Source organism: Ailuropoda melanoleuca, chromosome 14 (genome assembly GCF_002007445.2).
Source record: "Ailuropoda melanoleuca isolate Jingjing chromosome 14, ASM200744v2, whole genome shotgun sequence".
NCBI classification, from domain to species: Eukaryota; Metazoa; Chordata; class Mammalia; order Carnivora; family Ursidae; genus Ailuropoda; species Ailuropoda melanoleuca.
In genome coordinates, this window is record NC_048231.1 from 37,710,638 (window position 1) to 37,735,661 (window position 25,024).

At 43.6% G+C, this 25,024-nt stretch overlaps 1 protein-coding gene across 4 annotated transcripts in view; it reads left to right on the forward strand.

The window, feature by feature from the left end:
* Window positions 1–25,024, forward strand: part of WDR25 (WD repeat domain 25) — a 141,623-nt gene that overhangs the window by 111,829 nt on the left and 4,770 nt on the right. The window lies entirely within an intron of this gene.

A 25,024-nucleotide genomic window follows, 5' to 3' on the forward strand; every position in this document is an offset into this window, starting at 1 on the left:
CACTCACTCCCAACCCAGCCACAACTACCACTGACAGCTGGTCTCCCTCCTTCCAGGGTTTTATGTGCATATTTACATTTTTATGTAATTTTCTCCCGACTTAATATGATAGCATTAGCGTTTCCCATATTGTTAAAAAGTTTTTGGATGATATAATTTTTAATAATTACCTGGTATACTATAATGTATTTAACCAGTCCTCCATAATTGGGTATTTATCATACCAGCGTTTCCTTTATTACAACACTAAGGCAAACATCTCTGTGCATAAATCCCTAGATGCAGAGTGGATTAAGGAGTATGCGTGGTTTTAGGTCCTGGGTACCACTGCCCACTCCCTTCCAAGAGGGACACCTGTTCACCCTGAAGGATGGGGTTGGCGCGTTAGTTTGCTTTTAGCATAGGTGGGCTTATGCATGCTTCTCTCCATCCTGATGCAGAGCCGGTACAGAGGGATGGATGGGCTGGGGGTAGGAGAGAGTAGGAGGCTAAGGGAGCAGGCGGTGCTAGAGAAGGGACTGCCACCTACATGAGGCAGAAGGAAGTGGGGCTGAGGGCTAGCACAGTGAGGCCTGCTCTTTCTGGGGCCTCTGTCTTGGCTGCAGACCTGGTCCCAGGGTGCAAAGTCCATCGTGCTCTGGTTCACCTTCCTCAGATCGTGACATCAGCCCGTCACCCCAGCCTCAGGCCTCAGACGGACGGCCAGCATGGATTGCAGCCTGATGACTGCAGAATTCAGGATTTGGAGTCAGGTGGAATAGAAAGATTGGAAATCAACAGGGGTGTCCTTGAGATGCTAGAGGAGGGGCCTAAGCTCTCAGGACTACCAGCACAGGGAAATGGGGCCTCCACTGGGGGGGTACATGAGTGGTTCTGAGGGCAGACCGGGAGGGACTTCTTAGAGAAGGTGCCTTTTCTTTTCTTTTCTTTTCTTTTCTTTTCTTTTCTTTTCTTTTCTTTTCTTTTCTTTTCTTTTCTTTCTCTTTTCTTTTCTTTTTTCTTTTCTTTCCTTTTCTTTTTCCTTTCCTTTTCCTTTCCTTTCCTTTCCTTTCCTTTCCTTTCCTTTCCTTTCCTTTCCTTTCCTTTCCTTTCCTTTCCTTTCTCTCTTTAAGATTTTATTTATTTATTTGTCAAAAAGCGACAGTGAGAGGGAACACAAGCAGGGGAGTGGGAGAGGGAGAAGCAGGCTTCCCGCTGAGCAGGGAGCCCAGTGCGGGGCTCGATCCCAGAACGCTGGGATCATGACCTGAGCCGAGGCAGACGCTTAACAACTGAGCCACCCAGGTGCCCCAGGAAGGTGCCTTTCCTTATAGGGAGAGGTTGCTGGGCCCCACGTCTCGGATAGCTGTCAGTATAGGACTCTTTCATGCACCGTCCCTAAGTGCAGCCATTTGGTTTGTGGGCCACAGGGACTTTGAACAATAGTAGTGAAGCAGAGTGTGTGGCCCTATTAACGACACAGGCAGGCAGTAGGATGCTTGTCCCTAGTTGAGAGCCATGGACAAGGAGTGGCCTGCCCAGCGTTCCCCTGGCTCTGGGCCCAGTGCTCTCACCTTCCCCCTGGTGCTGTCCAGGCCTTGGACCCACCCAGAGGATCCCGAGGATCCCTCTGCTATCCTCTGGGATGATGCCACAGCCCCATGCTTCCCCCTTACCTCTTCTATGTTCCCTGAGTGTCCTGATCAGGTGGGTCAGCTCCTGCTGGTCTCCAAATGTGCTCATGGGTGTGGGGACACAGGAGGGGCCCGGGGGGGGTGCTCACTCAATCTCTTCTCCACCCTAGTGTGGTTCTGTGGGCTTCCAGACCTGCTTGCACCCAGGAGAAGGTCCTGCCCTTCCCCTCTTCCTCGTCCTCTTCTGCCCAGGGGCTGGCTGCCTGGGAGGTAGGCCAGCTCATCTCTTCTGCTCCTTCTTCCAGAGGCCTGGTGGCATGAGATCCACGCTGGCTTTGAACAGTGAGAAGCAGGGGCAGGGGTGATGGTCAGAGGGAGGTGTGCTGGGCATGGGGCATTCTCTGTAGCCCAGCCCAAGGCCAGTGCACTGAGCAGTGGCTTTTGTTGGTTCCTGTGACTTATCAGAGAGATAGATCCCCCCTTCCACCAACCAGTGCCCTGGTTGGAGTCATCAGTCCTGGGCAGGACCTGGTGTTTGTGGTTAGGCAGGGGATCTCCACACCCTCCATCTCTTGTTCAGAGTAGGCCTGAGCCTCTGTGCACTGCCCCTCTTTGCTTCTTGAGTGTTGGGGATGCCAGGAAGAGGTGCTCATAGCCCATGCGTAGCACAGGGGCCCACAATCTGCAGGGCTGGGCTGCCCTTGGAGGGTGGCTGTATTGTTCGAACCCGATTTAATTCGTGGCTCCGTTGTAAAGTGAGGAAAACCAATTTTTCACTTGAGAGGATCAGCAACGTGGATACATATGTAATTGTCTCTTTCTGCTTTTCTTCCTTTCCCTAGTGTTCTGTATCCATAATTTAAAATTTCACAGTCTCTGACGCGACGGCTTCTCCGTGGGCACGTTCAGATTCGTTTCAGATTCGGCAAGCGCTCATTGAGCAGCTACTCTGTGCCTCTGGCTGGGAAGCCTGTGATGTGCAGTAGGGAGGGCCAGGCTCCAGTTGGGTCGCAGATTGGGTATCATGCTGGCCCTGCCTCCACCCAGCTGTGTGATCCTGGGCAGGCCACTTTATTTCTCTGAGTCTCGGCGTCCTCAGCAGTGGGGCCAGTAATCCCAAACCCCTGGTTCTGAGGATTAAGTGAAGTCATATGTAAAGCACTTAGTAACAGACATGGCACACAGTAGGTGTTCACTTAGTGGCACCTGCCATACCTGTGTTCTCAGGTGATGATCGCCACAGGGTTGTGCCCCCCACGAGATCGTGGAAATCAGCATTCGTGAGCCGTCTTCAGTGTTGCTGAAAGCTGAGTGGGGATTGTGCCTTTGGCCCAGCTGGGTAGTGTGCCTGACCTCGCCGTCAAGTGTCTGTGCTTTTGGCTGAGGTTGTTCTAGCCCAGTGTGAGAACATAGGTCCTCCAGGCTGATCAGAGACTCCGATGTACACTCCCCCATGTCTTTGATTAATTTTTAAAAGAGAAATGAATTAATTATTGCCTAGGAAGTACGGATGCTCAGAATGTTGGGGAAGAACTGAAAGTGGGACCTTTGAAGATGCCACAGTGGGAACCCCGGCCTCAGGACCCAGCAGTTGTCCGAGGGTCCGTGATGCCCACAGACCTGGCCAGTAGATACCCCCAGAGACAGAGGAAGGTGGCAGCTCAAGACTTGTCCAGGAGTAGTTGGTGGGGCTCCTGGAGAGTGAGACACAGGTGGCTGCTTCCCTCCAGGGATCCCCTTCATGTCCCCCTCTCCCTAGACCTGAGGCCCATGGCCTGCCTCCCTGCAACCTGGTCAGCAATTCAGGCTGCATTGAGGGGTCACATCTAGGAAGGCTGCCCTTGGGTATGTTTTCTGCTTCTGCTTGGACCCAGAGAAGGTGCCTCAGGCAGGACTCCCAGGAGTCCTGCAGTTTCAGGAAGAGGTCTACTCGCTGTGCTGGCTCTCATCCTCACCCTCCCATGCAGCTCTGGACAGATGGTGCTGTCCTCCTCTCTGAGCTGTCTGAAGGGCAGTTTCACAGACCTTCCCTCCACTCCCCCACCCCATCCCTTTGGGGAGAAGGCCCAAGTGGCCCTTGTAAGTCCCCCATATTTGGTGTTCTCATTATCTGGGCCTCAGTTTTCCCCTCTGTCTGGAAGGGGCTGAATTTTGTGATGTGGTCTGTATGGAGCAACCCCCCCAGCACTAGAATTTAACTGGGAATGGCTCAGCTGAGGCCTCATGTGGTGAGTGTCCACTCCCTGTCCTGGGGTCAGGGGGGCTAGAGGCCCCAACGTAACTCACTGTTCCTCGCCCGCTCACTCCCACCAATGTCCTCGAGCTGCTTGGTTTAGATTGATTTATCAGGGGATCCTTCAAACACTTACTGAATACTTGCTGGGTGGCAAGTGGCCACGGGATGGAGGAGAATAGCTCATCCCTGCCCTGAATCCTGAGGTCACAGTGGAGGGGAGGAGACAGATATTATTGGGCAGTTAGGATGTAGAGTGATGAGAGCTGCCCTGGAGGGGTAATGAAAGGCCCACAGAAGGAGCTGATGAGTCTGCTTGGCACTTTTGGGAGGCTTGGTTGGCAGAGGGTTTTAAAGGATGCATAGGAGTTTTCTAGACAGCAAAGTCAGTATAGAGCATTTTAGACATAAAGAATACACAAAAGCATGAAGGTACAGAGGCATAAAGGGGCTCAACAGGTGAGGGAATGGCAAGGAGTTTGTGTGGTTAGAATCCACACAGGATGTGTGTATGAGAGAGAGAGAGAGAGTGTGTTTGTGTGTGTTTGTGTGTGTGTGTGTGTGTAGAGGGGGGTTAGGAAACAAGGTTAGCCTGTCAATTCAGGGCCTTCACCCTGGCCATTTTTAAGTTGTGGCCCAGACCTGCACACCCCAAGGGAGGCTTTAGAGACAGGGAGCCCTTCTCAGCCGTGCAGACACATAGTGCTCCTGACTCCCTTTAAGGAAGGCTTGGAGCCTAGGCTGGTCCTCTGGGAGCTTGAGCCAGCTCATCAGCTATACCTAAATGTAAAAGGGAAAGGTGTCTTCCCTCAGCGGATGGTTATTAAAGCACGCCATCTTTAAGCCTCATTAAGGCGTGTTAAATGCTAATGAATTTAGAGAGGGGCATCTTGGGGCCTCTGTTTCCTTGGAAACGTTTGAGAGCAGGTGCTTTATAATGAGCTGTACCTATTTTAAAAGTGAGCCATGAGGCCTGCTTTGATAGGCTGGATCTCAGATGCTGATGGGTAAGTGTGAACAAAGCTGGTGGAGGCCAGTAGAGACGCTTTGTGCTCTCTGAAATATCATTCTCTGGTGGTTTCTATAGAAACCACTGGCACCTAGGTAGGAGATTTGCCAAACTCCAGAGTCTCATTACACAACACGTTGCCTCCAGCCTGGGCAACTCAGCCCCAGCCTCTGAAGACCACTGGGGTCCTGTTGGCAGGGTGGGACAGGGTTCTGGACAAAACAGGACAGATGTGTATTGCTGTTGCTGTAATTCTACTTTAATTGTGTCTGTTCCATACCTACTGCTTGATTCCAGCAGGGTCCCCACTCTGCTTACTTCAGGCCTCGCTGACACTAAGAAAAGCTAGCGTTAGCAGAGCTCACTGCTTCCCACAGAGCACTGTAAAGGGACCTTGTATTACTGATAAATTTAAATATATATCAAAGGGGAGAGACTCTTGATATATCTCCATGCAACCAGGATGCTGTCTCAACAATTATAAATTTACAGCCAAGCTTTTCTCTATAATCATACCCATTTTCCCAGCAATCTCCTTCCTCCAGCCCCCACTGCTGGATTATTTTGAAGCATATCCCAGAAACATGCTATTATTTCATTTGTACCTACTTTTGGTTCTTTAAGAGGTAAGGACTTAAAAAAAGTATTATTATAGCATTGTCACCTCAACAGTTCAGTAGTAATTCCATAATATAGTCAGATATCCAGTCCATATTCAGATTTCCCTGATTACCTCATAATTTTAAACATTTTCAAACAGTTGCTTTGTTTAAATCAGAATCCAAACATTTGGTTGATAAATCTCTGAAGTCTTGTTTAATATGTTTCCTTTTCTTTTTTCCTTGTAACTTGTTCATTGGGGAATAAGTTGGTTGGGTGTTCCTTTTCCTTATTGCATCCCCTGTGGTGTCATTTATCACATTCCTCTGTTCCCTGTATGTCTTATAAACTGGTGGTTACAGCTGCAGCAGTGCTTCCTACACTGTGCTGTGCACACAAATCACCCAGGGTGCTTGCTGTTCTGCTTCTAATTCTGACTCAGTGGGTCTGGAGTAGGGCCAGAGAAGATACATTTCTTTTCTTTCCTTTAAAATGTACCTGTTTGAGAGAGAGAGAGAGCACAGACATGAGCAGGGGGAGGGGCAGAGGGAGAGGGAAAGAGAGAATCCTCAAGCAGACTCCCCGCTGCTTGACTTGGGGCTAGATCCACGGCCCTGAGATCACGATCTGAGCCGAAATCGAGAGTCAGCCGGTTAAAGGACTGAGCCACCCAGGCACCCATGTTTTGCTTTTTTTAAGTATCATTATGAACTCATGGATTTATAACATATTTGGTATATTTTCAGTAAGTTGTGGCTATTATTCCAATACCCAGATTACCCTGTATTTGGTGAGTGAACCTCTTTAAAATAGGCTCCTGTGTCTTTGTTTTGTTTTGTTTTTAACTCCCCCCCCACTTTTGCCCCCCTGGGTCTTGTATCTTTTTTATTTTAATCAACTTTACTGAAGTATCACTTACATACAGTTAACTGCCGTGCATTAGAGTGTGCAATTCAGTTAGTTTTGACAGATGGATACATCCATGGAGCCAGCACCACAGTCAAGATACAGAATATTTCTATCACCACAAGTCCTCTCCTGCCCTTTGGCAATAAATCCCTCCATGTACTTCATCTCCGAGGCAACCATTGATCCACTTTCTGTCACTACAGAGCAGTTTGCATTTTTCTAGATTTTTATATAAATGGAATCATACAGTAGATAGTCTTTTAAATCTGGCTTTTTTCAGTTCACGTGTGTTTGGTGTCCATCCGTATTGTAAGTATCAGGATTCCTTTTGATTGCCAAGTAGTGTTCCTGTGGGTGGATATATCAGTTTGTTTATACATTAACTGTTCATGGACAATTTGGGTTGTTTCCAGTTTTTGGTTACCATAAATGAAGCTGCTGTGAATATCCGTGAGCGGGTCTTTGTGTGGATATATATGTTCATTTCTCCTGGTAAATAACTGAGAGTGTGATTGCTAAGTGGTATGCTATGTGTATGTGTTAAGTTATGATAAATTAGCAAACTATTACTTATTAGCAGTGTGGGAGAGTTTTACTCACTCCACACTCTCATCAGCCCTTGGCCTTGTCAGTCTTTTCCATTGTAGCCACTGTAGTGGGTGTGCAGTGAGTGGTGTCTGGTTGTGGTTTTAAGTTTACATTCCTGATTCATGGATTTGAATATTGAATATCTTGTTCTATGAAGGGTCTGTTCAAATCTCTGACCCACTTAAGATAATGATGATGATGGTGATGATGATAAAGGAAAAGATGAAGCAGAGAACTAGTAGTAGTTCTAGGAGTTCTTTGTATATTCTTCGATTGTTTTCTCCCCTTCCACGGTTTCCTGTGCTTTATCTAAGAGATTTTTGCCTACTCTAAGGTTGCAAAAATTTTCTCCTATGTTTTCTTCTAAAAGTTTCACACTGTCGGGGCACCTGGCCAGCTCAGTCAGGGGATCGTGTGACTCTTGATCTCACAGTTGTGAGTTCGAGCCTGATGTTGGGCATAGAGACTACTTAAAAAATAAATAAATAAAATTTCCCACACTTTTGCTTGTACTTTTAGTCTCTGATCCCTTTTGAGTTAATTGTTGTGTATGGAATGAGGTAAGGTTTCTTCCTGTATTTTTGTTGTATGGAATACTCTGTTGTTTTAGCACTGTTTGTTGAAAAGACATTCCTTTCCAGTTAGATTATTTTTGGACCTTTGGTTGATAATCAGCTGGCCACGTAAGCACAGGTGTCTTTCTGGGTACTCAGTTCTGTTCCATTGATTGCTTGACCACATTCTCTTGGTTACCAAGGCTTTGTAGCAGTCTGTGAATTTTAGTAGTGCAAGTCCTCCAACTTTTTCTTTTTCAAGATCGTTCTGGCTATTCTAGGTTCTTTACGTTCCCATTTCAATTTTGCATTCACCTCGTCAGTTGCTACCCAAAAAAAAAGTCTGCTGGTATTTTGATTAGGATTGTATCTAATTTACAGACCAATTTTGGGAGAATTGATATCTTAACAGTATTGAGTCCTCTATGAGCATACCATCTCTCTCTGTTTATTTAGGTCTTCATTATTTTCTTTCCCCGGAGCAGTGTTTTGTAGTTTCCAGTGTTTAGATGTTGGACATGTTGTATTAAATTTATTTCTCAGTATTTCATGGTTTTGGATACTATTGTGAATGGAATTTTATTTTAAATTTCATTTTCCAATTGTTTATTGCTAATATATAGAATACTATTAATTTCCTTAACCTTGTGTCCTGTGACTTTACTAAATTTATGTCTTTTTATAGCTTTTTCATAGATTTCTTAGGAATTTTCACATACACAATCACGTTGTCTGTCAACAATACAGTTTTAGCTTCCTTTCCAGTGTGTATGTGTTTATTTCTTTTTCTTGCTGTATTGCTAAATTGCTTTACTAAACTTATGTCTTTTTATAGCTTTTTCATAGATTTCTTAGGAATTTTCACATACACAATCACGTTGTCTGTGAATAATACAGTTTTAGCTTGCTTTCTATGTGTTCATTTCTTTTTCTTGCTGTATTGCAATCACTAGCATCTCCAGTACAATGTTGAATAAAAGTGGTGAGAGTGAACATTCATGTCTTGTTCCTGACCTTATGGGGAAAGCATTCAGCCTTTCACCATTAAGAATGATGTTGGATATGGGTTTTGGGTAAATATCCTAAATCAGTTTAAGGGAGTTACCTTCTATTATTAGTTTTCTGAAGGTTTTATCATATATTAGTGTTAAACTTTGTTAAATGATTTTACCAACCTGTATTTTTTCCTGTATTCACTTAATATGGTGAATTACATTTATTTTTAAAAGAAGTGTGACATGAACCATTGCATTTCTGGAATAAATCTTACTTGGTCATGATGTATTATTTTTTTATGTATGGCTAATTCTAGTTGCTAATATTTATTAAGGATTTTATATGTTTGTTCATGAGGATTATTGGCTTATATCTTTTTCTTGTGTTGTCTTAGTCTTGTTTTGATGAGAGATTAATATTGGCTTCAAAAAAATGAGTGGGGAAATCTCTCATCATGTACTTCCTGAATGTTTGCATAGAAGTGGTGTATTTTCCTCCTTAATGTTTAACGGAATTCACCAGTAAAGACATCTGGACCCAGGGTTTTCTTTGTTGGAAGATATTTGATTACAAAAAATTTTAACGGTGTATATAGGGCTATTCAGGTGTTCTGTGTCTTCACTTTTGTAACTTTTTTCTTTTAAGAAATTTGTCCATTTTGTCTAAGTTGTCAAATGTGTTGGCCTCAAATTGATCTCAATGTTATTTCATTACTTTTTTGGGGGGATTTTATTCATTTGGGGCATCTGGGTGGCTCAATTGGTTAAGTATCTGCCTTTGGCTTGGGTCATGATCCCAGGGTCCTGGGATTGAGTCCCACATTGGGCTTCTCTGCTCCGTGGGAAGCCTGCTTCTCCCTCTCCCTCTGCTCTCTCTCTCTCTCTCTCTCAAATAAATAAATAATATCTCTAAAAATAAAAGTAATCCTTAAAAATGAAAGATTTTATTTATTTACCTTAGAGAGAGAAAGAAAGAGCAAGTGAGAGATACAAGGCTCCATCCCAGGACCCTGGGATCACGACCTGAGCCAAGGGCAGACACTTAACCAACTGAGCCACCCAGGTGCCCTTGTTTCATTACTTTTTGCTATTATTCATTCATTCATTCATTCATTCATTCATTCATTCAATTTCATTTATTTGTTGTTACTATTTATTAATTAATTATTTATTATTTTTCATTATTTTTCCTTCCTGTTGATCTGAGTACCAATCTGGTGTCATTCCCCCAGTCTGCAGAATGTACTTTAACATTTTTTGTAGTACAGACTTCCTGGTGGTGAATTATCTCAGTTTTTGTTTACTTTATTTTGCCTTCGTTTTTTCCATGTCAGCCCTTTGTGAAAATACCTTTATGGAAGTATAATTGACCTACATTAAACTGGGTATTTGAAGTATGCAGCTTGATAAGTTTTGACATATGTATACATCCATGGAACCATCACTACAGTCAAATTAAGTGGTAATATCCATCATCTTCAAATGTTTTTGTGCTCCTTTGTAATTTCTTCTCCTGCCCCTCTCTGTGGCTTACTCTTGGCTTCAGGCACCCACTCATCTGTTTTGTCATTATAAATTAGTTTCCATTTTCTAGAATTTTTTGTGTAAATTATAGTCATATGTATGTATTCTTTTTAAATGTGGGTTTTCCCCACATTCAGCATAATTATTTTGAGATTGATCCATGTTATTGTGTGTACAAATAATAGTTTATCCCAACCTTTTGATAAGTAGGGTTCCACAGTAAGGATATACCATAGTTTATCTATTTACTATAGATGGACACTGAGTTGTTTCCAGCTTTTGGTTATTACCAATAAAGTTACTATGAACATTCATGTACAAGCCTTTTTGTGAGTACATGTTTTCATTTCTTTGGGTGTTACAGACTACATTGTGCCCCTCTCCCACTCATATGTTGAAGCCCTAACCCCTAGTGTGACTGTATGGGGCCTCTAAAGAGATAATTCAGGTTAAATGAGGTCATAAAGGTGAGGCCCTAATCCAATAGGACTGGTGTCTTTAAAAGAAGAGGAAGTGACAACAGAGCTTTCTCTGGGCTCCATGGAGAAAAGGCCACGTGGAGACTCAGCAAGAAGTTGAGTCTTCAAGCTAAGGCAACAGGCCTCAGCAGAAACCAGCCCTGCTGGCACCTTGATCTTAGACCCCCAGACCCCAGGATTGTGAGATAATAAATGTCTGTTGTTTAAGCCCCAGACTGTGCTACCTTTTTATGGCAGCTTGAGCAGACTAAGATATTGGATAAATACCTAGGATTAGAATATCTAGGTAGTATGCTGGTCTATGTTTAACTTGTAAAGAAACTTCCAGTTTTCCAAATGGTTGCACTATTTTACCATCCCACAGACATTGTGTGAGGACCCCATTGCACTGCATCATAGGCAACACTTGCTGTGATAGGCCTTTTAAATTTCAACCATTCTGAAATGAGTGTAGTGGCATCTCACGGTGGTTTTAATTTGCATTTCCCAAATGACTAATGATGTGCATCTTTTCCTGAGCTGCTTTGCCATCTGTATGTATATTTTTTTGATGAATGCCTGTTTAAGTTTCTTGTCCATTTTTTTTTTAAAAAATCAGACTGTTTTTGTGTTACTGAGTTTTGAGAGTTCTTTATATATATGTTTATCACATGTATGATTTGCAAATACTTCTTCCCAGTACGTGGGTTGTGTTTTCATTCTCATATTTTTGGAAGAGTAGAATTTAAAATTTTTGATAAAGTTTAATTTCTCAATGTTTTTCTTTTCTAATCATTCTGTTAGTGTCGTGGCTAAGCAAACTTTGCCTAACCTAAGGCCACAAAGGTTTGCTTCTGTGTTTATTTTCAGAGGTTGTATAGTATTGGGCTTTATATTAGTCTGTAGTCCATCTCATACTAATTTTTGTATGTGGTGCAAGGTAATGGATGGAAGTTCATGGTTTTGCATGTGGATATTCAGTATTCCTGCAATATTTGTTGAAAATAATTCCCCTGCCTTTGTAACTTTGGAAAATTAGTTGACTGAATATGTGTAGGTCTATTTTTTTTAAGATTTTTTAATATTTATTCTTTTTTTTTTTAAGATTTTATTTATTTATGTGATAGAGAGACAGCCAGCGAGAGAGGGAACACAAGAAGGGGAAGTGGGAAAGGAAGAAGCAGGCTCATAGCAGAGGAGCCTGATGTGGGACTCGATCCCGGAACGCCGGGATCACGCCCTGAGCCCAAAGCAGACGCTTAACGACTGCGCTACCCAGGCGCCCCCTTAAGATTTTTTTAAAAAAAGATTTTATTTATTTATCTGACAGAGAGAGACAGCCAGTGAGAGAGGGAACACAAGCAGGGGGAGTGGGAGAGGAAGCAGCAGGCTCCCAGCAGAGCAGGGAGCCTGATGCGGGGCTCGATCCCTGAACCTGGGGATCACGCCCTGAGCCGAAGGCAGACGCTTAAACGACTGGGCCACCCAGGTGCCCCTATTTTGTAATATCTTCTCTCCCATTGCTTTCTTTGTCTTTACACCAATACCCCCATTGTTTTCTTGTAATCTTTCTCATTATTTTCATCTAATGAGTCTTGAAATCAGGTAGTATAAGTTTTCCAATTTTTTTCTTTTTCAAAATTGTTTTGGCTATTCTCTTTGCACTTATATTTCAATTTTATAATCACTTTGTCAGTTTTCTACCAAAAAAGGCCTGCTTGATCTTCAAATGATATTGTATGTGATCTATCAATCAATTTTGGAGGAAAATTGAATTCTTAACAGTTTTGAGTCTTCCTATCCATAAGCATAATATACTTCTCCATTTATTTGAATCTAGTTTGGGGCACCTGGGTGGCTCAGTCAGTTAAATGTCTGACTCTTGATTCTGGCTCAGGCCATGATCTCAGGGTCCTGGGATTGAGCCCTGGGTAGGGCTCTACACTCAGCGGGGAGCCTACTTCTCTACCTCTCTTCCCCTCTGCCCCTACCCACCCTGCTCACATGTGCATGCTCTTCCTCTCTTTTTCTCTCTCTCTAAAATGAATACATAAATCTTTAAAAAAATAAATCTAGTTTAATTTCTTTCACTAGTGTCTTATAGTTTTCACTGTGTAGTTCTTAAACGTTGTTAGGTTTATTCCTAAGTATTTATATTTTTACACTATTGTAAGTTGTATTTTAAAATTTCAATTTTTGATTGTATATTGTTGGTATAATAGAAATACACTGATTTTTATGTATTCACCTTGAATTCCATAACTCTAAGTCATTAGTTCTGGTTGCTTTTTTGTAGATATTGTATTTTCTGCAAAGATGATCATGTCATCTGTGAATAAAGGCAGCTTTAATTCTTTTTTTACAATCTGGATGCCATTTCTTCCTCCCATGCTGCATTCTATCCCTTCCTTCCAGCTTATTGCATTGGCTTAAGCCTGTAGACCCGTGTTGAAATGAAGTGGCAAGGTGGACATCTTTGCCTTGTTCTCAGTATTAGAGGGGAAGTATTCATTCTTTTTCACAGTTACATATGTTAGCTATGTGTTTTTGTAGATGCCCATATGAATTTGAGGACATTCCCTTTTATTCCTAGTTTGTTGAGAGTTGTTATTGTGAATGAATGTTGGATTTTGTCCGTTGCCTTTCTGACATCTTTTGAGGGATAATATGTTTTTCCTATTTACTCAGTTAATATTAGGTGGATTTTGTCAAAAGATTTTTCAGTTATTAAAACAACCTTGCATTCTTGGGATAAACTCCACTTGATCATGATTTATTATCCCCTTTATATAATTTGGGATTCTGTTGGCTAAAATGTGTTAAAAATTTTCACATCTGTGTTCAAAGGGATATTGATCTGTACTTCTCTGGTCATGTCTTTGTCTCCTTTTGGTATCAGGGCAATGCTGGCCTCATAGAATGACTGTGATTGTTCCTTTCTCCCCAGTTTGCTGGAAGAGTTTGTGTAGAGTTGCTGTTATTTCTTCTGTAACATTTGCTGGAATTGACTAGTGAAGTCATCTTAGCCTAAAATTTTCTTTTCGAGGAGGTTTGAAACCTCAGATAAAATTTATTTAATAAATATAGGGTTATTCTAGTGTTCTCTTTCTCTTTGAGTGACCTTTGATAGTTTGTGTCCTTCAAGAGATTTTTTTCTTTCATCAAAGTTATCTAATTTTTTGGCATAAATTGTCTAGAGGCTTGTTAATTTTGTTGACCTTTTCAAAGTACCAGATTTTCTTTCATTGATTTTTCTTTATTTCTTTTCCTTTTAAAAAACTTAATGATTTCTTTTCTTAATTATTTCCTTCTGCTTAAACCTTGGGTTTAACTTTATATTCTTTTTCTAGTTTCTTAAAGTGGAAGTTGAGACTTTTGTTCTTTTCTAACATAGATGTTCAGTGCCACAGGAGCTCTCCCTTATCCAGGAGGGATACGTTCCAAGACCCCCGTGGATGCCTGAAACCATGGATGGGACTGAACTCTATATACTGTATACTATGTTTTTTCCTATACATACATGCCTATGATAAAATTTAATTTATAAATTAGGAACAAGTAATAGATTAGCAACAATAATTAATAAAATAGAGCAATTATAACAATTTAATATAACAATATAATAAGTTATGTGAATGTGGTCTCTTTCTCAAAATATCTTATGTACTTACCCTTCTTTTTCTTGTGATGGTGTGAGATGATAAAATGCCTATATGATGAGGTGAAGTGAATGACATGGGCACTGTGACATGCAAAGGTCAGGCTACCACTGACCTTCTGACACTATGTCAGAAGGAAGATCATCTGCACCCAGACCACAGTTGACCTCGGTGACTGAAACTCTGGAAAGCAAAACCGCTGGAGGGGGGGGACTGTTGTGTTAATTTCCCTCTGGGTGTTGCAGCTACGTTAACACAACTGTTGATATATTGTGCTTTCATTTTTATTTAGTTAAAAAATACTTTCAGGGCGCCTGGGTGGCTCAGTCGTTAAGCATCTGCCTTCGGCTCAGGGCGTGATTCTGGAGTTCTGGGATCGAGCCCCACATCAGGCTTCTCCACTAGGAGCCTGCTTCTTCCTCTCCCACTCCCCCTGCTTGTGTTCCCTCTCTCGCTGGCTGTCTTTCTCTGTCAAATAAATAAATGAAATCTTAAAAAAAAATACTTTCTAATGCTTTTTTAATTTCTTCTTGGTCTTCATGGATTATTACAGGAGTGTGCTATTTCGATTCCAAATACTTGGGAATTTTCCAGATATCTTTTATTGATTTTTAATTCCATTGTGTTACAGAACATACATTGTGTGTTTGAATCCTTTTAAGTTTATTGAGACTTGTTTGACATTCTAGAATATGGTCTACCTTGGTAAATGATCTGTGTGTAATTGAAAATAATGTTTATTCTCCTGTTATTGGGAGTAGTGTTGTGTACATCTCAATTAGATTGAGCTGGTAAATCGTGTTATTCAAGTCTTCTGTATCCGTTCTGATATTTCTGTCCATTTGTTCTCTTAGTTAAGAGCAGCTGGTTGAAATTTGTGAAGAGTGAATTTGTCTTATTTCCTTTTTAAGTTCTATTAGTTTTCCTTCATTTATTTTGAGCCTCTCTTATTAGGTGCCTAACCATTGAGGATTGTTGTTTCCCTGATGAATTGACTCTTTAATCATTATGAAAAGACTTCCTTTATCCCTGGTAATATTCTTTATTCTGAAATCTCCTCTGTCTGTCATTAACCTAGGCGTTCCTGGTTTACTCTGATTACTGTTAACATGATACATCTTTTTCCATGTATTTACTTTTAACCTATTTCTGTCTTTATAATTAAAATGTGTTTTGGGGCACCTGGCTGGCTAAGTTGGAAGAGCATACAACTCTTGATCTCAGGGTTGTGAGTTCAATCCCCATGTTGGGCGTAGAGATTACTTAAATAAATGGGTCTCCTGGGTGGCTCAGTCGGTTAAGCATCTGCTCTTGCATTTGGCTCAGGTCATGATCTCAGGGTTGTGAGACTGAGCCCTGCGTGGGGCTCTGCACTCAGCGGGGAGTCTGCTTGTGGATTCTCTCTCCCTCTTTGCCCTTCCCCCCGCTTGTTATCTCTCTCAAATAAAAAAATCTGGAGTGCCTGGGTTAACAGTTAAACATCTGCCTTCGGCTCAGGTCATGATCCCAGGGTTCTGGGATTGAGCTCCGCATCGGGCTCGCTGCTCATTGGGAAGCCTGCTTCTCCCTCTCCCACTCCCCCAGATCGTGTGCTCCCTCTCTCTCTCTCTCTCTGTCAAATAAATAAAAATCTTAAAAAAGTTAAAAAACCTTTAAAAGTAAATAAATAAGCTTTATTATTTATTTTATTTTTTAAAAGATTTTATTTATTTGACAGAGAGAGATATGTGAGAGAGCACGCATGAGCAGGGAGGGGCAGAGGGAGAGGTAGAAGCCGACTCCCCACTGAGCGGGGAGCCCGGTGCAGGGTCTAGTTTCAGGACTCCACGATCATGACCTAAGCTGCAGATGACAGACAAACTTTAAAAAATAAATAAATAAAAATGTGTTTCTTGTAGGCAGCACTTAGTTGGATCTTGATCTTTAGTTTAATTCTGTGTACCAGCCTTTTTCTTTGAGCTGGTGTATTCATCCTGTTTTCGTTTAACACAGTCGTTGTGTTTGGGTTTCAATTCACCATCTTGCCATTGTTTTCATTTGTTGCACCTGTTCTCTTCTCTCTTTCGTTTTTGTTTTTTTCCTGCCTTTTTTCTTGGATTAACTTAGTATTTTTATGATTTCATCTTATCTGTTTTGTTGCTTTTTTAATCCATGGATTTATGCTGTGGTTTACTTTTAGAGGTTGCTTTAGAGTTCATAGTATACGTCTTTATCTTATGAGCCCACCCTCAAGTCCTATTAAATCTCTTTACGTATTGTGTGAGCTTGTATTGAGTTTTCCCCCTTAATAGTCTTTGTGCTATTGTTGGCATACATTTTATTTCTACATATATTACAGTCCCCAGAATACATTGTTATTATTTTTTGCTGGCAACAGCAAATTATTTTTAAAATATTTTAATACTAGAAAAGTATGTTCTATTTCCCTGCATATGTACTGTTTCCATTGCTTTTCAATCTTTTTTTTTAAAAAAGATTTTATTTATTAGAGAGAGCAAGCACAAGCAGGGGCAGAGGGAGAAAGAGAAGGAGGCTCCCCCCTGAGCAGGGAGCCTGACGTGGGGCTCGATCCCAGGACCCTGGGATTGTGACCTGAGCCTAAGGCAGACTCTTAACCGACTGAGCCGGTCAGGTGCCCCACTTTTCAATCTTTTGTGTAGATTCTGGTCGGTACAATTTTCTTTCTGCCTTAAAGACTTGCAGTTTTTGTTTTCAACAGTCACACATATTTCAGAGAACTTAATTTGGAGAAAAAAAATGGTCTTTTGGATTTACCCAATCATCTACCATTTCTGGTGCTCTCCCTTCATTCCTGAAGTTCTCACTTTTCCTCTGCTATTATTTATCTTTAGCCTGAAAACTGTGTTTAGCATTTTTTGTAGATAGAGCAGGTCTGCTGATGATAAATTTACTTGGCTTTTCTTCATCTGTGAAGGTCTTTTATCTCCCCTTCATTCCCACAGGATATGTTTTTGTCTATAACATTCTGGGCTGACACTCCTTCCTGTCACCACTTTCACTGTGTCCACAGTCTTCTGGCCTCCATAATTTCTGATGAGAAATCCCCAGCCCTTCAGATTGCTTCATGTGATGCTTCATTTTTCTAACCTGGGTGCTTTCGAGATTTTTCCTTTAGCTTTTCAGCAGTTTGATTGTGATGTGTGAGGGCTTGGTTTTCCTTGGCTTGCTGAGACTCTTGACTCTGTAAGTTTATGCCTTTTGCCAAATTTGGGCACTCTCTGTCAACAAATATATATTTTTTTCTGCACTGCTGTCTTTCCCCTCTCTTTTAGGAACTCCAGTGACAAAAATACTTAATTTTTTGATGTTATCCCACAGGTCCCTAAGGGTTTGTAGGTTTTTTCTTCAGATTGTATCATTCCTGTTGATCTGTCTTCAAGTTCACTAAGTCTTTCTTTTGTCACTTCCATTTTGTTATTGAGTTTATTCCATGGTTGGTTTTTTTTTTCCCAGTTCTAAATTTTTCTATTAAAGGAAAAAAATGCAATTCCTGGGACACCTGGGTGGCTCAATTGGTTAAGCATCTGCCTTCTGCTCAGGTCATGATCCCAGGTCCTGGGATTGAGGCCTGCATCAGGTTCCCTGCTCAGTGGGGAGCCTGCTTCTCCCTCTCTTGCTCCCCCTGCTTGTTCACTCTCTCTCTGTCAAATAAATAAATAAAATCTTTTTTTAAAAAAGAGTGTTTATGGCATTGAGGATTATTATAATCACTATTTAAATGTGTCTGATAATTCTAGCATCTGGGTCACTTCAGGGCTGACATGTATCATTTCTCTCTACTATTTACATTTTCCTGGTTCTTTATATGTCGAGTAACTTCAGAATATATCCTACACATTTTGAAAATCATATGGTAAAATCCTGGGTCCTATTAAAGTCCTATGGAGAATAGTGATTTGTTTGTCTTAATAGGCGACCAACCATTTTAGATTGAGATTCCAGATTCTTTCTCTCTTTCATTGGGCAGTGGTTCCATTTTCATTACAGTGTTCAAACGCTTTGTGATGCTGGGCCACGAAGAGGTTTGTTTCAGACTTGGGCAGTAGTTATATGGTATTCTGCTTCTCCTAGTTTCAGCTGTGCTTCTGTGATTGTATTCCATGACTATATTGCTTAGGGATTGTCCTGGGGTGCATGTCAGTTCACACATAGAACTAGAGGATTCTCAGCTCTCTCCTCTTTGGAACTTCTCCTACGTGACCCCCCCCCCAGGGCCTCCTTTCCTGGTTCTTCTGCCCAGAGAGATGGCATTGTCTCAGACTGTTAGCCTTCTGCCTCATCACGGTATCCATAACTGGGATCCCTTTCAAGGCAAAGTAGCCAGAGAAAATAGAGGAAAAAAATAATGTGGCTTTCCACCTTACCATTGTTATAATAAAGACCCTTTTCCCCAGCTTTTCTATTCAGATGTTTTCCATCTGGGTTTTAGGTACTTGTGCTGCACACCCAGACCACTGCAGTCCTGCTGTTGGGGCTGGCATTGGGTCAGGGCAGGAGAGCAAGAGGATATATTTTTAGATTTCCCCCATACTCTCTGGCTTACAGGGGCCCATTTTGTTGTTCCTTTGACCAGAATGACAGATTTATTTCAGAATTTTTGCTATCCGTGTTCCCTGTGTAGTTCCTTAATTCACTAAGTCAAATTGTCAAAGTCAGGAGTTAAAAGACAGCAAACAGGCAACCCCCTCCCCCAAACCCCACAAATCTAGGCCCTTACCTTTCAAATTTTTATTTCCCTCCCCAGCCCACTTGCTATTATTTACTCTTTAAAGCCTTTAGGTAGTTGCTTCTTGAATTTTGTCCAGAGCTTTTAGTTATAATTGGTAGGAGAGAATAAGAGGCCATAGCAGGCTTACTCCATTTTGGGTTACAATTAGATTTCATCTTTTAATCCGGTCTTTTTTTTCTCTTTGGTATATGTTTTGAATAATTTCAATTGCTGTGTCTTCTAGTTCACTTTTTTTTTTTCAGTATCTCATCTGCTGTTAATCCCATCTAATGTATTTTTCATCTCAAACATTGTGTATTTCATCCCTAGAAGTTCAGTGGGGGACTCCTGTGTCCTCCACGGCTCTACCTAGCATGGTCACTTTTGCCTTTACCTCCCCCCCCTTTTTTTAGAGGGAAAGAGAGCACACGTTGGGGTGGGGAAGAGCAGAAGGAGAGAATTTTAAGCAGACTCCATGCTTAGCACAGAGCCTGACAGTGGGGCTCGATCTCACAACCCTGAGATCATGACCTGAGAGGAAATCAAGAGTTGGACGCTTAACTGATTGAGCCACCTAGGCACCCCACTTTCCTTCACCTTCTTAAACGTACACGAGACAGTTACAATCACTGTTGTGGTGCCGAGGTCGGTCATCTGTTGCTTCTTGGTTTAGCTGGGTTTAGAGACCATAATCTGAGTGATGTGGTTGCTTCTTGTTTCTAGGCCCCTTCTGTGGACAGAGCTAGGAAGTGGTTTTGTTGTTAAGAAAAAATACCTCAGGGGCACCTGGCTGGCTCGGTTGATGGAGTGTGTGACATTGATCTCAGGGTTGTAAGTTTGAGCCCCACGTGGGGTGTGGAGATTACTTAAAAATAAGATCTTGGGGCACCTGGGTAGCGCAGTCGTTAGGCGTCTGCCTTCGGCTCCGGGCATGATCCCGGCGTTCCGGAATTGAGTCCCACATCGGGCTCCTCCGCTGGGAGCCTGCTTCTTCCTCTCCCACTCCCGCTGCTTGTGTTCCCTCTCTCGCTGCCTGTCTATCTCTGTGAAATAAATAAATAAGTAATCTTAAAAAAAAAAAAAAAAGATCTTAGAAAAGAAAAAAAAACTCATTTTTTTCCCTATTCAAATTTAGCTTTACAGAATTTTTCTTTAACTTGTTTGGTTTTATGTATTTTCTCTTTTTTATACTGGAAATTTTTATTTCTGTCTGCCTTCACAGAATTTTGGGGGTATATGTCAACACTAGCTGTGCAATGATTGAAGACAGTTTAAGATTTCTTGTGGTTCTTTTGGTCCACAGAGTATGTCCAGTTAGGATCTACCATCAAATTACTGATTTTCTGTTCAGAATGTATATTCAACTAAGAATATGCCATTATATTAGTGTGCTTTAGAGTCTCCCAAAATAAATCCCATTTGTGTGGTTAAGCTACCAGCTCAACACATGGTTAGTTTTATTTGCTTAATTTTGCTTTCATATCTTAGAGCCTGCTTTATGTTAATTTGGTTGCATCATTTTTCAAAATGGCTCTAGAGAAGGGATTGGAAAACTGTAGCTTGTAGGCCCGATCTGGCCTGCCACCGGCTTGGTACAGTTCTTGAGCTAAGAATGGTTTCTAGGGGTGCCTGATGGCACAGTTGGTTAAGTGTCCAACTCTTGATTTCCGCTCAGGTAATGATCTCAGGATTGTGAGATTGGGCACCACCGTTGGGATGTGCACTCAGCGTGGCGTCTGCTTGAGATTCTCTCTCTCCTCTGCCCCTCTCCCCACTTGCACTTGCATGTGCTCTCTCACTCTCTCTCTCTAAAATAAATGAACAAAATCTTTAAAAAAGAATGGTTTCTCCATTCTCAAATGGTTGTAACATACACATGCGTGCACACGTCTGCACACAGGCACATGCACACAGAAGAGTATGCAGCAGTAACTGTATGTGTCCCCCAGACCCTAAACTGTTTACTGTCTGGCCCCTTACAGACATCCTCTAAGTTCTGTCTCTAATCCTCTCTCATCCTGTCTCTATTCTTTTTCTCTGTTTATTTACTTCTTTAGTTTTTGGTTTATCTTTTTGTTGTTTTTAGTGGAAGCAAACCACACACACATATTCCTGTGCCTTCTTCCATTTACCCTGTAAACTGTTTCTCTGCCACCTGGTTTTTCTCACTGGCCGCCCCGTAGCAGGGCGGGTGGGCAGGCCTCACTCTTCACAGTTGCATCACGTTCTGGAGTGGGGATGTACTAAGGTTTATTCAGCCGGTCCTTTCTGGATGTACGTTTGGGTTATTTCCAGTTTTTTATTTTTATAGGTATTGCTGCTTTCAGCGGTGCTGTACTTACATCTTTTTGGGGTTTTGCCAGTGTACCTTTGGGATCATTCCTACAGGTTGCTTTGCTGGGTCATGCAGATTGCTGAGATACAAGGCATATGTTATTTTGCTTGATGTTGCCCCAGTTCTCTCCACAGGGATTGTGTCATTTTGTGTTTCTGTCAGCAGTGTGTACAGTTAGCTGATGCCCCGTAGCCACCTAATGGAGTGTGTTGTCAAACTGGGATTTTGCTAATTTGATAGGTAAGAAATGGTATCTCTGTGTAATTTAAATTTGCATTTCTCTTGGTATGAGCAAATGAAAGGACCAATTACATTTCCTTTTATATGAACTCTCTGTTTACTTTTCTAGCATTTTTTTGTAGAGGTGCTGGGTCTTTCCCATCTGCTTTGAGAAACTGTATTAGGGACCATAACCTTTGCCTCTAATATAAGTTGCAAATATTTCTCCCATTTGTCATTTTTATTTACTTGTTTTGTGTGCCATTGTTATTATGTTCATGTAGCCAGATTAACCCATTTTTCTTCTCATTGCTTTTGGCCTCAGAGTCATGGTGAGGAAAGGTTCCTGTAGAAAAACTCAATCAGGTCCTCTTTTCTATTTTTTTTAACATGAATTCCTGACCCTTTGTGAATTTATGAACAGAGCACTTTTGGTGTATGCTGTGCTCTGTGATTGGTCACTTGTGTGAATTTAAACTCTAGAAACAGGCCCTTTTCTCACTTCTCCAGCTTGCTTTTATGCATAGATTCCTGACATCTTAGCATTTGAAGAGACTCCAGTGTTTATTTTCAGGGAGAAGGAATTGAACTCTGAGGAGAAGGAACTTGCTCAACGACCCACAGCTCTGAGCTGGGGACTCTGGCTCCGGCCGGGACGGAAGAGAATGTCCCTGAGCATCTGCTTCATGTCAGCCGCTGAGCCGGGCACATCGCCTTTGTTTGCCCCCAGGCTGTAGGCCCCATTACTCTCCCCACCTTACAGGCGTGGAGGGTGAAGCAGAGAGGCGTGGTTTGCCCAGGACCGCGCAATTTAGGAACAGGCCCCCTGGGTGTATGCCTGAGAGCTTGGGCCCTCTCACGAGGGGAGGGAGGCAGGCCTCCACCAGCCTCCCCAGGGCCAGCGATGATGTGACATTGAGCCAGGTGCTCTGCTTCTGCCTCCCACCCCCACTGTGGTCTCAAGAGTTCCTTGAGAGTCACGTCTCCTTTGTTTCCATGTCCAGGACCACAGGAGGACCCTGTGAATGAATGTCATCTCCTAGGGTGTCTAACAGAGCCAGTGGCAGCAGCTCCCCAAGTGCCTGATGTTGCTGGGAGCTAGAGACCTCAGAGTCCCTACTTTTCAAGCTGTCCTTTTGTTCGTAATCCATTTATGTATCCACTCATTCACTTATCCAGACGTCAGTTCAGCACACCTTAGTAATGCTTGTGCTCTGCAGACCCAGTGCTGCCCAAGGGCGACCCAGAAATGCCCGTGCCCGGGAACTCACGGTCCTGTGGGGTAAGCAGGTGACTGAGGGAGCACGGGGTCCCTTGGGCGCCAGAGCAGTGTCTCCCTTGCCTTCCCTCAGGCTTGGGTGCAGAGGAGTGGTGGGGTGGGGCCAGGGGGCTAGTGCACCCCCGTCCTCCTTTCTGAGGTCCAGTGGTACCCAGAGGCAGAGGTTTTCTTGTTGGCAGCCCAGGCCCTTTGTGGTGATGACCAAAAAGCCAGGCCTGGAGAGGGAAGGGACTCCCCCAGGCACACAGTAAGTCAGCAGCTGGGCCAGAACCGGAGCCCAGCCTGCGCCCCAATCACGTGCACTTTGGAAGTGGCAGGGACATGAGGAAGGGCAACCCGTGCTTTGGATGAATCAGAGTCAGCCCATAGTTTCCCAGGTTTGTCCAGTGCACCAAGCAGTTGTCAGATTTCAGGGATGTTGAGTGATTTTCATAACTGAGTATGTCATGGTGTGGATTACGCCTCCCGCTTTCCCCAAAGCCAAAGCCTTCAACCAGGTATCTGCTTACCTGACAGAGGCCCCTGGCTCCCAGAAGAGTCCAAGGAGGGCTCCCTTCTGGATCCAGCTAGTTAGGCCCGCGTAGTGCCATCCCATGCCCCTGGGATGGGACATACCAGCTGTTGGTGTAATTAAGGTTGCCATAAAACCCACCAGCTAGACACACAAATGGCTCCTCTGCTCTTTCCCGGGGCAGGAACAGTTGTGAAGGCGAGTAAATCACGTTTGGCGGCGATCACTTCAAAGGTCAGCCTTCCACTTACAGCAGCGTTATTGGCAGGGATCGCCCGTAACACGGCTTGTTTCCTGGCCATTCAATTTTATGGTGCCCTAATGAATTGGGCCGTTTCCATCCGTTCTCAGGAACATACAGAACAACGGTTTTTGTTCTCCTGGAAAGTTTGTCTTAGGAGGCAGGTGTGATGGTGGGCTCACGGGTAGTTCCATCGTGGACAGGCTGAGGGCCCGTGGCACCTTGCTCCTCTCTGGGCCATCACGCCTCCCTCTGGGAAAAGCTACCTCTGGGCTGTCATCATGAGATAATTTATGTGGAACCCCTGCCCAGTGGCTGCCACTTTTTGGGCACTCAGAAGTGGCTAGGGGGGCCCTCTTCTTCCTCTGTCCTTTCCTGGGTCAGTGGGTTTCCCAAGCCCCTGTGGGGATCAAGGTGCTGTGGCTGGAGAGGGGCTGCAGCATGTAGGCTGGAACCTGCTCACGGGAGCTCGCGGTCCTACCTACCCGGGAGCTGGGAACTGCCCGGCGCATGTGGGCACCCACCAGTGGCCATTCTCTATGAGCTGCTGTAGCTCTGGGCACTACTCCATGCCTCTCCCACCACCGGGCAGGACAAGCTGCTCAGTGCACACAGGCCACAGCCAGGGACATAAGTTGGACCAGGCGTACTCTTCTCTTGGTATTTGCTACCCCGGCAGTCTCTGGATTCCCTGCTCCTCACCTGAACGGTGGTGATGGAGAGGGCTTTGGGGAAAGGCAGAGAAAGGTGCTGAGGCCCAGTGTGGCCTAGGCAAATGGAGGCCTGGGGTGGCTGAAGTGAGGGGTGACTGGAATGGCCCCTGGGATGGGAGGAGCCAGCAAAGAGATTGCTTCAGAGCCATGACTATGGGGCATTGCTCCCTCCCCTCCCCTCCTTTCCCCTTCCCTCCCCACCAGAGTGGATTCCAGACCCGGTCTTGGGGTGGTACTGTTGTGAGATGGACTGTTGTGCAAATTCAGGGGAACTGATAGTGGAGACTGTGAAGTCATGCGCCCCCCCGCCCCACCAGGCCCCAGCCTCAGACTGGGCAGGCGGAGCATTTGGCCAGCAGCATCCCCTCTGGGTCCCTCTGGCTGGGGGCATGGAGACGTCCTCCCCGTCCACACTCTGTGAGGCTCGGGGCTGAGGAGCAGCCACAGGCCGGCTTTCTGCCCTGTGTTCAGAGGCCTGCAGGGCTGCCCTCTCTCTTCTGCCTCTGGACTGTTCTTCAGGCTTCAGGGGGCCCACCCTGAAATCAACTTAGCTAGGGGCTGCTTCTGAAGAGGCTGGGAGAAGAGCAGTTGTTTGTCCCCAGGAAATTATCTCCATATTTATGGAGGTAGGGAGTGGCCAGTAGGAGATTGGGTTGTGGGCCCCAGGGAAGCAGCAGGGATGGGGAGAAGCCCACCACCCTGGTGGTGGGACTTTGAGCAAATCCCTGTATCTCTGAGCCTCAGTGTTCCTCATCTGGACAATGGGTCTCAAAACTGCCTAAACTGACTATGTAAAGTGCTGCATGTAATGTGAATTTGAATTATATACATTTGAAAGAGGATGATAGAAAATAT